This window comes from Ictalurus punctatus, chromosome 27 (assembly GCF_001660625.3).
Source record: "Ictalurus punctatus breed USDA103 chromosome 27, Coco_2.0, whole genome shotgun sequence".
In the NCBI taxonomy this organism is placed as follows: domain Eukaryota; kingdom Metazoa; phylum Chordata; class Actinopteri; order Siluriformes; family Ictaluridae; genus Ictalurus; species Ictalurus punctatus.
Genome location: NC_030442.2, coordinates 14,595,846 through 14,611,646, shown reverse-complemented (window position 1 = coordinate 14,611,646; position 15,801 = coordinate 14,595,846). Strand labels below are relative to the sequence as shown.

At 37.6% G+C, this 15,801-nt stretch overlaps 2 long non-coding RNA genes across 3 annotated transcripts; both read right to left on the bottom strand.

The window, feature by feature from the left end:
- Nucleotides 1-6,278: 6,278 nt before the first annotated feature.
- On the bottom strand, nt 6,279-15,576 carry LOC124626435 (uncharacterized). Of its 2 annotated transcripts, XR_008393657.1 has the most exons (4): nt 15,202-15,576; nt 14,116-14,365; nt 9,417-9,690; nt 6,279-7,014 (listed from the first exon to the last, which is right to left on the bottom strand). It is a non-coding gene; the product is annotated as an uncharacterized LOC124626435 (long non-coding RNA). The 2 variants fall into 2 exon arrangements; XR_006981260.2 differs by lacking the exon at nt 9,417-9,690 and having other exon boundaries at nt 15,202-15,574.
- LOC124626436 (uncharacterized) lies at nt 10,333-14,096 on the bottom strand. The gene is made up of 2 exons (XR_006981261.2): nt 12,187-14,096; nt 10,333-10,870 (listed from the first exon to the last, which is right to left on the bottom strand). It is a non-coding gene; the product is annotated as an uncharacterized LOC124626436 (long non-coding RNA).
- Nucleotides 15,577-15,801: the final 225 nt, after the last annotated feature.

Sequence of the window (15,801 nt, the reverse complement as noted above, 5' to 3'; positions counted from 1 at the left end):
TTAATAAAATAAACAGTGGCAGCCTTCCTTCTCAGGCCTCCTATTTCAAGAAAAGAGTAAAGAATCAAGAATCAGAAGACTAAGCTAGTTTGAATTTTCTGTGTGGCTTCTGAAAGTAAATTACATTACAGAAAGAAAAAAAAACACACACACACACACACACACACATATATATATATATATATATATATATATATATATATATATATATATATATATATATATATACACACACACACACACACACATACACACACACACACATACATACATATATATATATATATATATATATATATATATATATATATATATATATATATATATATATATATATATATATATATATATATAGTAAGTACAAGTCACTGACTCGGCCTTGTCCTGATTCGATTGCTACCTCAGAAAGTCTTGTACACTCTTGTTGGCCATTAGTTAATAGTGTCAGATCAGTTTACAGGTGGAGAAAGAAGACGATGGCTGTGACTGAGGGACGCCTGAGTGCTCTCTGAGCATTGTCCATGCCACTTGATCTGGCGGGAGAGTGGTGATGACAGTGCGCAATACTACCGGGTGATATTTGAGGAGAAGCCTGATAGAAAGGTCACAACCTACCCTGGTTGTGACACACAGAGAGAGAGAGCTAGCGACAGGGAAACAGAGAAACAGCAGGGGGCAGACTGGACTTCCTGTGACACTTCCTGTCGCTCAAATAACTCTGGAGCGAATAGTGATTCAGAGTAATAATTTAACACAGATATTTCCAGTGGTTTTATTATAGTCCGAGTTATTTTATTTAAAATGTGTGCTGTAAATTACATCGTTGAATTATGGTGATCCATGCTTGGGTTTTCATTTGTGTCCCCACTGAGGAGATGTTTATGTACAGTAACATCTATGGAAGGAGTCTCTAGTGTCAGCACAATTAATAAGTTTTCTGCCATGAGGCAGAGGTGTTTGTGATTTCAGGTTTCTTGGTAACATGGCATGTTTTTGTCTTAATTACTGCACGAATGAGAAAAAAAAAAGAGAAGCTTTCAAAGGAATGAAGGTTTATAAATGCCATAATGTAAGAAATAACAGGAACTAACTTGTTTCAAGGGCATTACTTTAAACTTTAAATGGATAAAATGTGCAATTTTTTTTTAAATTAATGAAAATGGGATAAGAGGAGGGAAGCTTAGTGGTTAGCACTTTTGCCTCACACCTCCAGGGTTGGGGGTTTGAATTCCACATCCATGTGTGCATGGAGTTTGCATGTTCTGTACTTCAGGGGTTTCCTCCAGGTACTCTCCAGGTATTCCTCCCCAGTCCAAAGATATGCATTGTAGGCTGATTGGCATTTCCAAATTGTCCATAGTGTGTGAATGTGTGTGACTGTGCCCTATAATGGATTAGCACCCCGTCCAGGGTGTCCCCGCTTTGTGCCCCCCAGTTCCCTGGGATCCCCTGCGACCCTGTGTAGGGTAAACGCTATGGAAAATTGATGGATAGGTCTAAGATAAATAAAACATTACAGGATGTACTGCTATTGAAAAATAATTATCTTTGGGCTGATAATAGTGACTCTGCTTTGCACTGGGCTGCATTACTGATTATTTTCCTATAGCAGCATTTCCAAGGGTTTTATTCCATACATAAATAAGACTGTATTACTGCAGTGGCTCAGTACACAGTAAATTGTCAACATTATAAAATAGACTTACTTTAAATGTAACTAAAAGACAATAAACGTGCTTATTAGTTGTATACACACTTGGTTCTATTTGATCACAGTCATGATCAAGAATATAACCTATATTTTCACTAGCTTTTTCTAAATCATTTTTGAAATGGCATGGAGTTTATGCCACAGCAATGTCAAATGAGTGTAATTTTGTGTACACGTGGATGGAAAATGTGTAACTTGTATTGAAAAATGTCACATAGACACTAGTACGGTCTTGCAATATATGCATGTTTTTTTTAGGTATCTACTGCTGAAATATATCTGTGAGTCAGTGAGAGTGAAGAAGGTTGAAATAAATTTACAATATAATACCAAAACTTTCTAAAGATCCCACAAACCCAGAGCACTCCAAAAACAGAGAACACCAGTGACTACTTTTCTGGCGTGACAGATCCACAACCAATGATCACGATTCAAACAAATCTAGAGCTGGGGTATTAAACACCAGACAAGATTTCCACAAATACATCCATATTAATAGCTCTTCTCTCAGCTGCGGCTGAGGATAATTGGCCAGACATGTTGGAGGGGCTGTGCACGCAGCTCAGGCAGCTCCCAGCAATCATAAATGCAGATGTTAGAGACCTGATTAGATCTTGGTCTTAACATATGTTTTCAGCTGCCCCCTTTCATTAGTGCTGGGCACGATGCATGCAGAAATCAAAGACTATTATAGAAATTAGGATAAGAAAAACACCCGATAGCACAATTAAGGATATTAAATTGTATACATTAGAGTCGGAGTGTAATAGAATAAAAAGAATCACGCTGTAATTGAAATGCACTTAAAGAGGATCACGTTGACAAATACAATTGTATCAAGGCAGTAACAGAGTACCCACATGGATCCACACACACACACACACACACACACACACACACACACACACACACACACACACACACACACACACACACACACACACACACACACATCAGCATCTTCCACTAGATTTCCTTGTTAAAACCAATGGAAGTGAAAGAGCGAGGGCCCTGACTGGCAGTCTGAACGAATCAGTGCACATTGGGGCATCTCAAATGCAGATAATCATTTTAGAGCCAGCTCGTCACCCCTGCCTGTGGCCGTTAAAGAACATTTTAGGATCAGGATGCATTAAAAGGCGGTTAAAAATAACAGGGCAGGGCAATTATTATAACCTCATCACAGGACAGTCACAGGAGACAAGCCATTTCTTTCTGCAGTCTTTTGGAGCATAAAAGATTAACCATAATTTCTGAGTGATTAAGACTGCCTAATAACATTTTATCATGGTCTGAAGTGAGTATCATTTATGAATGCTTTTTGTGTTGTTTTTGAGTGAGTTTGTGTGAACATACGGAGATGTATGATATATAGAATCAATAAGGTGTTTTGGTTGATGTGTTAGTAGCTACTATTAATCTATGTAGCTGCTATACTATTTATTTATAATTAACTTTCTTTTCAATTCCCACAGCAGAAATTTGGAGTTAAAGACACTATGATTTATTATTATTATTTTTAAAATTATTTGTTAGTTTATGCCCCTGGTCATTTTCTGCATGTAAAATGTATTTTAAGTGTTTTAGTGTTGCTTTTTTGTTTGTTTGTGTAAGGTATTATACGTGTTGTTATTAATTTAACACAATTTGTGTTAAATATCTGCTAGAATGAGGCAGAAACAATCCACATCTATTGCTTCATCCCAATTCGCCCACTATCCATCGTAAATAGTATCTGAGATTCGATTTAGTGTGCCACAAATAGCAATATGTTGAAATGAATATCCCAAAGGACATATATAGCCATTGTAGATAGTTAAGGATACTAAACTATCCAAATAACCAAAGAATATCAATAGCCAATATCAACTCATGCAGTGGGTAGTGTCGGTGCCTCACAGGTCCAGGGTTTGATCCTGAGCTACTGTACTTATGGAATTTTGCATGTTCTATATATATCCACATGGGTTTCCATTGGGTTTCATTCCATCAAGGTAGGTCTGACTTTACTTAATTATCCTGCTGCAACTATGTTTCATAATTGTTTTAAAGTTGCCTTTAAGTACATTGCTCAATTTTATGATAGGACAAGCCCAGTTCCTCATGCCTCTTCTCAATAAACCTTCTCAAACTGAATAATATATATCTTCATTCATAGTACATAGATATTTAAACTAGATATAACCTCATAAAGTTACAACCAGTATTGAATCACACTTTTCAGATCACAGGTCCACCACTAGAGGCACTCTACATCACTTTCAACTTACTATGAAACAAATGTGAGGATTAAAAATTCATCATTTGCCTGCTGGCCTCTCTTTTTCTCCCTCACACACATATACACATTATCTCTTAATGAACAGCCAGTTACAGTTAGCCCTGAAACAAATTAATCTTAAATTACTCATAGGAATGAAAATGTCTACAATGTGTTTTGCCTTGCGACAAGGGGGAAAAAAAAAAAAAAAGTGTTTTCTTTTTAATGAAGTACAGACCACTTTCTGCCCACATCCAACCCCAAACATCTTCAACACCAACATCACACTGTTGCACGCAAACGCACGCACACACAGAACTTGGGAACACATGCACACGTCAATTATGCATTACACATCTTAAGATATTTAAGAGCTTTGTAGGAGTTAAGACTCGGAGTTGTGCCGTGTCATTCTGTGCTGTGTCATTACGGGTTACGGGTGTCATTACTGCGTCTTCCCAAAACGGCTGGAAAGAAGGACTACATGAGTTGTGTGTGCCTGTGTAATGCTTCAACGTGTGCCATCCTCGCAGTAAGGAACATTCTCTGAATAATCCATGCAGCAGAAGCACTTGTACCACAGCATTATGGGATAGAGAGATGAGGTTAGCTTTTCCCACTGAGGGAAAGCAAAGCTGGCAAAAACCAAGATGAAAATGCTTAAAGGGGTGTAATGACAATGTAAGTGACTAAGAGGTTTAATGAGAATTTAAAGAAATTCACTACACAGGCTTTGAACAAACCGAGTGGAAAAAAAAAATGTACTTCTAGTTTTTTTTTTTTTAATCAAGTTACATATTTCCATTTTTGTATATGCATTAATGCATAAATGGAATATATACTAAAGTGCACTATTCTATTAAAAAAAAAAAAAAATGTACTGCATATTGTCAAGTCAAAATGATTGGCACCCTTCACAAGAATAGGCAAAAAATTCTGATAATAAAATAATTCTTAATCTTATCTATTAAACAACCAGGGTAAGTTATATTAGCATCAGAAACTATAAACTATGGTGGTGGATCACCGAGGCTTTGGGGACATCATGAATGACATAATAGATTTCACACACTCCAGCCTAAAACCTGGTTGCCTTTGCCAGGAGGTGAAGGTTTGACCGTTGACCCCAAGCAAAAATCCAAGTAAATACAGACATAGCTGTAAGACACAATACCAATGTTTGGCAATGGCTTCGCATTCACAGGATTTTATTTTTTTTTTTTTTAATATTTAGTTTATTAAAATGGCATCATCATATATTCATCCATCCTTGATAGCCAGAGTCTGAGTAGATCCAGAGTCTCCATACCTCTTATTATTAAAGAATATCACTTTGAGTTAAATATTTTTTTGTTAAACATAATGAAAATAAAATATACAGTTTACAAAAATACAAATGGTGTTCATTGTGGAGTTCTGTTTTTACACATTTATCTAATGTCCTTCAAAATATGTTTGTATATTTTTTTTAATATATATTTCATCAAGTTGATTTGGCCCACTGATTTTTAACACTACACTATGGGCATTGGAATATTAAAAATAAATAAATAAATAAAATCTTACAATATAATACATTTTTATAACTTTACCACGAGGCCATAACATAATATATAACACAACACGCACACAAAAAAACACACATTAGCTTAATGATTTATTTTCAATTACACATGAATATTGCATTGCGATAAATGCAAATAATGTTCATCTTCTCATAGAAAGAAGTACACAGACTTTAGAGTTCTACTAAAAGAAAAGAATGAAAATTCATGTATTTATGAGCTGGATTTAGCTTGTGTGTGTGTGCGCGCACACACTTATGTATGTGTGCATGTTCGTAAAATTGCTAAGCCGCAGACATTGCAGGGTGTGAGTATGTATTTTCTGAGTCTGATTGAAGCGAAACATAGTCTTTAATGTATCATTTCAAGTGAACACAGAAGCCAAATGAAAACACACACCTACACGTGGCGGCCTAATTGAAGACTGCAGGTTGCCATGCTGCTGGTTTTACAGGCACAAGAGTACTTTTGAAATCAATATTCACTCTGAGTTGTTTTTCTATCTCCAAATTAAAGCTGCCACTTACAGAGAGCTGACGCCAGACAGAGAGAGAGAGAGAGAGAGAGAGAGAGAGAGAGAGAGAGAGAGAGAGAGAGAGAGAGAGAGAGAGAGAGCAGTACGTGTCATGAAGGTTTTATAGCACTTCTTTTTGAAGATCATAAAAAGGCTTCTTTTATGTTCACAGAGAACAAGCTATTAGTTAATAATACCACCCTGAAGAGAACTGATCAAAACAGCCAATTACAACACAATGATAGTGCAGTTTAATAGTCGAGAAAAACATGTAACTCAGTAGCTAACAAATAAAAATGTAAGATCTCTTAGTGCAATAAAAGTGTAAAAGTCAGGCCTGGATTCCTTATTCAATTTAATTCCATTCTATTTGTATAGCGCTTTTAACAATGGACATTGTCTCAAAGCAGCTTTACAGAAATATATGAATTCAGAATATACATTTTAAATGTATGAAATTGTCCCTAATGAGCAAGCTGGAGGTGACGGTGGCAAGGAAAAACTCCATTAGATGATATGAGGAAGAAACCTTGAGAGGAACAGAGACTCAAAAGGCAACCCATCCTCATCTGGGTGATAACGGAGAGTATAGTTTTAAATAAGTCCCTTCTATAAATGCGCTAATACTACATGGTCACAGATAAAATTCATTAAAAATGAATTCATGAAGTCTCTTTTGTTGAACTTTTCCACTGTTCATTGATGGAGACTTGAACGCAAAACTGTTTGTGGCAATTGCAGCACTGAGGCTATAATAGTAATTTGTAGCTCTGGCCATTATTGCATAACTGTTCTTATGAGTTAAGGTCCAAATCCCAAGTGGGCCCCATCCTTAGCAATTCCAGTGATTTTTAGGCTGCTCCACATGCCCCATTGATGAGAACTCCAACCAGAAGTAGGGCATCAGGATGGATCAGGCAGGTCCGGAGATCAGAAGGGGTAAGAATCACTGGCACAATTTTTTCTGAAAAAAATGTTATACATACACTTATTACTATGTTCTGTAGTTTTCATCACTATTTGTGTGCCATGAAACTGCAATTACACATATTTAACAATGTATAACCTACAATTTGCACACCACACGCCCTTTCAAACCCACCTTCAACTCTCCTCTACGAAAGACGCCAATGACCATGAACAAGCTAAAGCCTCTCAATTTAAAGCCATCAATATTTCATTGAGACAGCTCTTGTGAGCCCAACTCCTCTGCCCCACTCCCTCCCACATACAGCTGCTGATATATTTAATTGGTGGCCCAAAGCACTGGAGACAGACAGGACTCGGTTTCCTCAATAATGGATGCCCCAGACTCGTGCTAAATGAGTCTTGACTGTAGTGAGACGGAAGAAGACTTCATCAGCTCCTGGTTCTAAATAACATAACTTTAAATGAGTACATAAATATATAAAATAAGAGAACATCTGCATGATTTAAATCGTCGTGGTGATGTTGCTTATGCACGTTTCTGACTGTATGAAGGCAATGTAGGTCCCCCTTTACGATCTTGAGGTTACGATCGTTTCCTCCCCCATGACCCTGTGGGGTGCACTGATCGGAAAATAATCAATGATGGGGTGGTGCGCTACCCTACCACCCAGAAGTTGATTGTTTTCCAGTAGCACCACTTTCTGAAGCGTTTTATTCCTCTTATACAGGGGTTTGCTAACAATAATGCTACATTATTCATTTAAGAACATGATGCATTTTATTCGCTCACTGTTATATTTAGGTAGTATTTTCCATCACTTATGATATGGCCACTATAAACAGTCGTTTCCTCACTTTCTCTTGAATTTAATATGACAAGAAAGGCAGCTTGTTATGGAGAAACCATTAATCACAGTGTCGTCTGTTCTGAAGAAAACCCTAATCCGCTGACACTGGAGGCTCCTTCTACAAATGTTAATTAACCTCTCAAACCCCTATTCGTAGATTATGTGGAGCATGCAAGCAAACAAGTCCCTGTGAATTAGCTGTTACGATAAAAACAGACACATTAAAAGTGAGTACATTAATATAAAACTGTGATTTGTCCTACAGAATTAGAATTTGCCTAATCAAGAATTGAACAGTGCTTGGGTATGAAATACAGTATATTTTTGCTTACTGTGAGGGAACAAGACGACACAAGACAAATCTAAACTTACTCTTCAATTCTCACTTTTTGGATCAAGAACAAACGCACCATGTGGTGTCTACAGCTACATTTATTCCTGTGAAAAAGTAACTATCTTTTGAGGACATGTTGAAACAACAGGTTGTGTGTTCGTGCATTCTGCGAATTAGAGACAAGACTAAAGACCTGCTCGTGTATATCATTCCATTTGTCTGATTCGACTGTGTCCTAGTTAGGAACTGCAGTGGGACTCATTTAGGTTGGAACAGAAATGGGCCGCTATTTAATTTATTAATGAATACAATCAGAGCAGGATGTTGTGATGAGAGAGCTGTTTTGTAATGAGTGGAAACACTGGGCCACCGACAGAGGCGTCATTGTGGCACTAAAAAGTTCATCAGAAGTCCACTAAACAAACGCAAAAGCACACACTCTTTTACACACTATACACATTTGACAATATATACCAAATATTTATATGTGCCCTTATTGACACACACACACAAGAAAAAAACGAAAGAATTCTTCAAACATATTTTTTTCCCCATATACACACATGACACACATTTTCACACTCCCTGGCAAAGAGGCATCACCATCACATTAAAAATAAATTCATTCAAAGTCAATTTGTGGAACGCTTGCCGATTCGGGGAAACAATACCGACTCTGCGCTGGGAATTGCAGATGTCTCCCCCCCCTGCTCTGGCTCCCCAAGGCATTCCTTTGTCTCTCTATTTTTCTGTGATTAAAAATACAATGATGAATGCATATTATTTCCAGATGAATAACTTGGAGGAGTTGGCAGCAGATAAAGCAAACAGTTGCAGCTAGTAGGTACTAGCTAGATCACAATTCACATTACATCCATGTGTGCTGGCTCTGTATGAATGCGGACAGACTCTCAGAGACACAAAACATGCAAATTAAGTACTTCATTGTGTAAAGTTTTTTTGTTGTTGTTGTTGTTGTTGTTTGTTTTAATTAGAATTTTTGTGTTTGTATATTAATTTTCTAAACCATAAGATCCTAGCCAGGGTTTTGGGAGGATTTGATTAATACAAAAACAAATGCAATGTATAAATAGATAATAATAAAAAAAACAAATGCAAAAAAAAAAAAAAAAAAAAAAAGAAAACGTTTTAAAAATGAAACTTTTCAATTTTATTGCCAGTTTTATATTTTGATTTATTATTATTTTTTAAACTATAAGATGTCAGGTAGGGTTTAGTGGTTAGTATACTTACCTCGCACTTCCGGGGTTGGGGTTCGAATAACGCCTCCGCCCTGTGTGTGTGTGGAGTTTTTGCATGTTCTCCCTGTGCTTCAGGGATTTTCTCCCAGTACTCCAGTTTCCTCCCCTAGTCTAAAGACATGCCTTGTAGGCTGATTGGCGTTTCCAAATTGTCTGTAGTGTGTGACTGTGTATGCAGTTGTGCCTTGTGATGGGTTGGCACCACATCCAGGGTGTCCTCCACCTTGTGCCCCAATTTCTCTGGGATAGGCTCCAGGCTCACAACCCTGTGTAGGATAAGTGGTAGAGAAAATGGATGGATGGATGGATGGATGGATGGAAAATTATATACAATAATGTAAAATATTTTTTAAATATTTGATTTATTTATTTATTTATTTATTTTAAATATTGCCAGTTATATTTAATTTTCTAGTGGCAAAGATCTAAAATAAATAAACTCCAAAATTATGAGCACCCCAGTGTATTTATGGCTAATTCTAACATTTTTCATGACAAATATTTTAAAATTTATGCATTTTTTTTTTAAGTTATAAATGAGCATAGAATACTTACTTTAATCGTATGTCAATCGTGTCATATTTTCAGTATGAGATTGAGATAATAAAATAGAGATTTATTTCACAACCTTTTTTGACCCATCTTAACCAAGGGTGCCAATAATTCTCAAGCTGACTATTTTAAACACCCATTTTAATATCAATATTGGATTAATTATGTATTCAGCGCTAACCCTGGGAGACAGCTATGATGCTGTTTCCTTACTGGAGTCGTTTCTACAAGTCTGACAGCCTTCAGAAAGCTTTTGAAATGTAACAATCCTCAACAAACCCTGGAGAATTGATCTAAATAGATGGTCCAGTGAATCAAAGAGAATCCGTTGAAGTCAGGAACAGTACTACAGTAAGTTCAGCTTGTTGACTTTACTAAGAGCAATCACAGTGAACTGGTATGTTTTGGAGGTTGCAGTTTTGCTTCTTTGAAATCATGTGCTTCTGAAAACAAAACCAAAAAAAAAAAAAACCCAAAAAACTGTCCTGTTCAAAATGATGTAAACACCAAACCAAGCAACAGCTTCTCATCCTGAGAGGCAGCAGGTGAAACTTCTGAAATGCACAGACTCGTACTACATGCAGTAAACACTAAGTGAAGCTCAGGACCTGAGTACCAGGGGAGGATTTTATTCCGAAGGCCCAGATAGAGCCTCTCTCCAGCCCCCAATTTCCCCCAGAGCAGCCCTTGCTCTCTCCATCTCAACTGCTCCCTGTAGACACAGAGCACACAATCGGCCTTGCTCCTCTTTTTACCCCCTCTTTCCGTCTCTCCTCCCCTCCTTCACAAGTTGACTTCAGAGAGTCAGGCCCTCACACCCGCTAAGCTTTGATGCCAAAATAGTCCTGGAAGTTCCTGTCTTGAAAAGTGCCTCAGTAGGCCTAGATCCCCGAGCTGAGAGAGAGAGAGAGAGAGAGAGAGAGAGAGAGAGAGAAAGACAGACAAGCAGACAGACAGACAGACAGACAGACAGACAGACAGACAGAAGGCTATACCGAAGCTGCACTCAATTGCTCTTCTTCACAAAGAATATATGATGCAGGATTAACAATATTATTCCTTGAATTAAAAGAGAATGCCTTAATATCAGAGCATACAGCTCACAGCTGTGTTGATGGGTCTGACTTAAAAGATTCTACTGTATGTTGTAAAGGTCTTTCTGTTGATAGAATGTAGAATTTAAATGCACAGTTTAAAAAAAAAAAAAGTGTTGCATCATTTCTAGCCTGGCTTATACTTGCTTTAAATTTTCTACTCATATATGCTTGGAAGATGGCTGCCTTGTCAATTTTGCACATCCAAGTAAGTGACTAATATAAATAAGGCAAAAGTAAAGGGAAATATAACGTGTTGTCTGCAGTGCATTGAACAAACTATAACTGCATCTTAAATCACATACTTATGAACTAGTTTGAAACAGTTTTGAGTTTTGACTGTTTCAAAGCACTGACACTGGAGACTCCTTCCATATAGCAAACGTCCCCACATCAACCATTACACATGGTTTATAATAAGTTTATGTGGAATGGCCACCATACAAGGTGTGAAAGTTGTGCATTAACTTAAACTACTACTTTCAGAGCTGCTGTTATAGAAAATGAATCAACGTCATTATTGACTCAACAATTCAATAATGATGTGGTATCATTTTATGTTAAGATGCAGCTCTTGCGTCTGTTTAACTAAGGCTTATTCTGTTTGTACTTAAACTAATAAAATGTATTTGATAATAAGTTGTAGTGCAAAAGTCCGTGTAGTAGCGAAACTGTCAATAATGTTCAATACTAGACCTTAAACATGGGTACTCAAGTTGTAAGATGATGCTGTCCCTGTGCATGGCTTAGTCCATGGTAATAACAAATAAGATTCATAGCGAATGGCAGAAAAGAATTCAACTGGACTGCGAAACAAAGAGAGAAGGCAGTCAGGAAGCAGTGACAGAAGACAGAAAGCAATTCGGATAAAACCGTGCCAAACTGCCTGCTCCAAATTTTGCTCCGGCCTCTCATGATGGCAATCTGCATGTGTTGAAGTGACATTATGTACAAAGCAGCATGCTGAGTGAGCCAGCCTCCTCATTACACCTGTACATGCTAATATTAGTGAAAAAAAAAGGAGCATGAATCAATACTGGAGAGGAGGTTCAGAGCGAGAGAGAAAACGAGAGAGTATTTGGTAGCCACAAAGGCTCAAGATGAAAGTTCCTCTACCTGTCAAACAAACTGCTGGAACTGTGATAAATTAATGATCAAATACACTGCTGAGGTGTACAGTGGCGTGTCAGAATCCAGCAGTCACCAGAACCTCAGATTTACACAGAGAGAGAGAGAGAGAATGAAACGAGTAGAAGTGAGACTGACATCAAAACCTTGGCACTTTGCAACAAATTTCCTGTGACTTCAAAGAAAGAGGCGGGTCACCGTGACTATTCTGAACAACCAATCGGAGAGAGTTTACACAGTGACATGTTTGACATTTGAAGTGGTCTTAGTACCGCATGCGTAGGGATGGACCCAGTGCTATTGAGTCCAGTGTCTCAGCATGGACACTTAATCCATCCGTACTCCAACTAGAGGTCTTAGTGTCACCACTGTGTGCCACATGAGTTATGCATGAAATACTAGAAAGTGTACATGTGTGTGTGTTTTTCAAAAGAGAGGAGAGGGTCGGAGTAAGCAGCTATGAAAAAAAAAAAAAAAAAAGGTCTAAAGTTCACTCTCGCATATCATCATCTCACCCATGTCAGATGTCGCTGTGGCCTGAATTCTGGTATGGAAAACACCAAACAAAGATCGAAATGTAGTTGTTTGTACATTTGTCAATACTATACAAATGACCTCTCTACTTTAAGAAAGCATAAATATATTCAACCAAAACAATGTGGAAATGTTTTGGTATTTAGTCTGCTGTAAAACCTTGCCTTTGATGTCTGCCTGCAAAGAACAGTCAGTTTGTATAAATATGTCTAAAACCTTGGTAGCTAGGTGTGAGGTCACTCGCTAAATGTCCAGGTGTGATCAAATGCTATAGCAAAATTAATATAGCCTAGTCAATTCATTTTGTAATCGGATATAAATAACAGAACAGGGGCACGGTGGCTTATTGGTTAGCACAAAATGGATGGGTGGATAAATAACATAACAGAACTGACTGAATGAACCAGAGATCATTTCCCCATTAATGTTAGTGTAAACAGTGTTCAGTGGAATGAAGAGAAGATAAGGCTCATGTTTAAATGTCGTGAGTGACTTTTACCTCATGATGAGACATACAGTATGTTTACATGGACACCAATAATCCGATATTAACCCGATTAAGACGATACTCTGATGAAGAAACTAGCATGTAAACAGCCATTTTTTATTATCTTAATCCGATTAAGGTCATACTCAAAGTAAACATAAATGGAATTAAGACGTGTGGAGTATTCCTGTTTTAGTCGCATTATCCACGTGTATTACAGACATGTACACACCTTAATCACACTATTAAAGTTGTGTGGGAGTTTTCACCGCATTTTGCGACAGGACACGTACACACACGGCAGCGCTCAACCGTTTGACGGCAAACAAAAGAGCACGGCTGCGTCCGAAACCGCGTACTTACTAGATAATAGATGGAACACATGTATCTCAGCTAATTTGGGACGCAGCCCACGGCTTCAAGCAGTCGTCTATTTGCACGTACAGCAGGACAAATAATTAACTGCACTTGAAGCGTTCGTAAAAATTTTAAATAAAAACACCCAAAACTGTATATGGTACCATAACGAAGACGAATTATATATACGTGAAATTCTGGAGGGAACGTCTGACGGTGTGGCGTGGGGACGTAATGACGCGTGCCATTAATCGATCTATGTTCTATAACACGTAAAACGGGAACACGAAAGGAGTATTCTAAAAGCGACTCATGTAAACACCTTAATCAGAATACTGTCTTATTCAGAATAAGGTCAATAAATAGATTACTGCTGTCCATGTAAACGTAGTCATACACTGATGTGGATTGTGCTGATAATAAAGCTGAGAATTATTTCCCCATTGTAAAGCTATAATACTTTCAAATTTGCTACAAGTAGATTAGTTTGTACATGTAGAGGTCCTATATATAGTAGAAAATCTCATAGAAAAACTGACCATGTGAAAGATTTCCCCAAGCTGCCACACATATGCTTGGCTACTTGCAATAAAATGCAACTTTTTTTTCCTCCTGTAAACAACTTGCTTCATGTTTTCCTTGCATTCCTCATTGGCAGATGGAGTCCCTGTCCCTCATGTCAGTGTTGTCACTTTCTTCTTGGCACATTTCCATGTCTCTCATGTCATGGTGCTACACCTCCGCTAAGCCGCTAATGACCAGCCTGTCTCCTCTCCCTCCTCCGCTCCCCTTTGAAAGAACAGAGGGAAATTAAAATGATGTGTCTGAATTATGGATCCTATGACAAGAGCGCCTCTGTGGAGCTCTTCCTCTCTCGTCCTTAAACAAAGTTACTAAGGGTTCATCTGCTAGCCTATTCCTTAAGAGCGCCACGTGTGAGAAGTGAAAAACGAGGAAGGAAGAAGGGAAACATCTCAAATGATGATAACGCACAGTTTGATAAAACTGACAAGGGAGTCAATTAAAGTAGGCTGTCAAAGAAGGAGAGATATTTTATTAAGTGGCATGCTTCCACTTGCCAGTTACATCAAGCGACACATCTGCTAGTGGCAGTGAGGGGGGGTTAAGAGAGGACATGTGTCGCCACTTTCAGGGAACATCACTCAAAAATCCGCTTCATCACGTCCACTGAAATATTAACAGGCTCAGTATTAGGATGCCATTACTCTTTTATGTACATCAGTCAATATCGATGGGGGGAATAACATCACATCACATCACATCACATAATATCACATCACACTCGTTCCATCCTCCCTTTATATCAGGTCTCAGATTTCCTAAGAAATTGATATCTGATTTAACACAATACCAAATTTTCCAGTGTCTATAATACTTCATTAGATAACAACATCCTCAAAATTAGAGTACTGAAATACAAAATAAATAAATAAATAAATAAATAAATAAATAAATAAATAAATGAACTATGTTAAGAGGAAACTTCTGATAAAAAGTCACTAAAACATTTCCATAGCCTATTCTGGCACATGTATACACACATGCATAGTTATGATTTAAGTTCACATCTGAACCAAAAGGAAAAGAGAGATGGAATCTCTTACATTTCCAGGCAAGTATTCCCAGATGACAGGCAGGCAGGGTGCAGATGGAGTTCTGAAACCACTTCCTTTCTTTAACGTTACACTCTTGCACACATACAACATACACACCAAAGTTATCTGAGAGAAATAACAGAAAAAAGGCAGAGATGGATGTTGCTTGAAATGTTGAAAGTTAACCTACTGCTATAATCATAAACACTGTCCTGTGCTCATCGCAGGACTCCTATCCTTTCAACACACTCAGTACTGTTTGTCTTTACTATTAGACTGTAATGATTTATAATAGCACAATTCCCTCTTGAGTCTGCTTCCTTTTAAGGATTCCTCATGTCATCTCAGGTCTTGCTCAATGCCCTATGTTCACACTAGTGAGTAACAAGTCAGTCATGTCCTTAGAGTTTGTCTCTGTGAGCAACCACTACTGTTGTATCTTGTGGGTGTGGCCTGTCCAGCATTTTTTATTTCAGATGAGAAATGGTTGTAACTATATATTATATATCTTTCATAGTTAACTAGTAAAATACAAATTAAATATCAAACCAATCAGTGTCAAAATTGATTGTTGGAGTGTCATGTTAGGGGTACGATGAATTAGTGGTT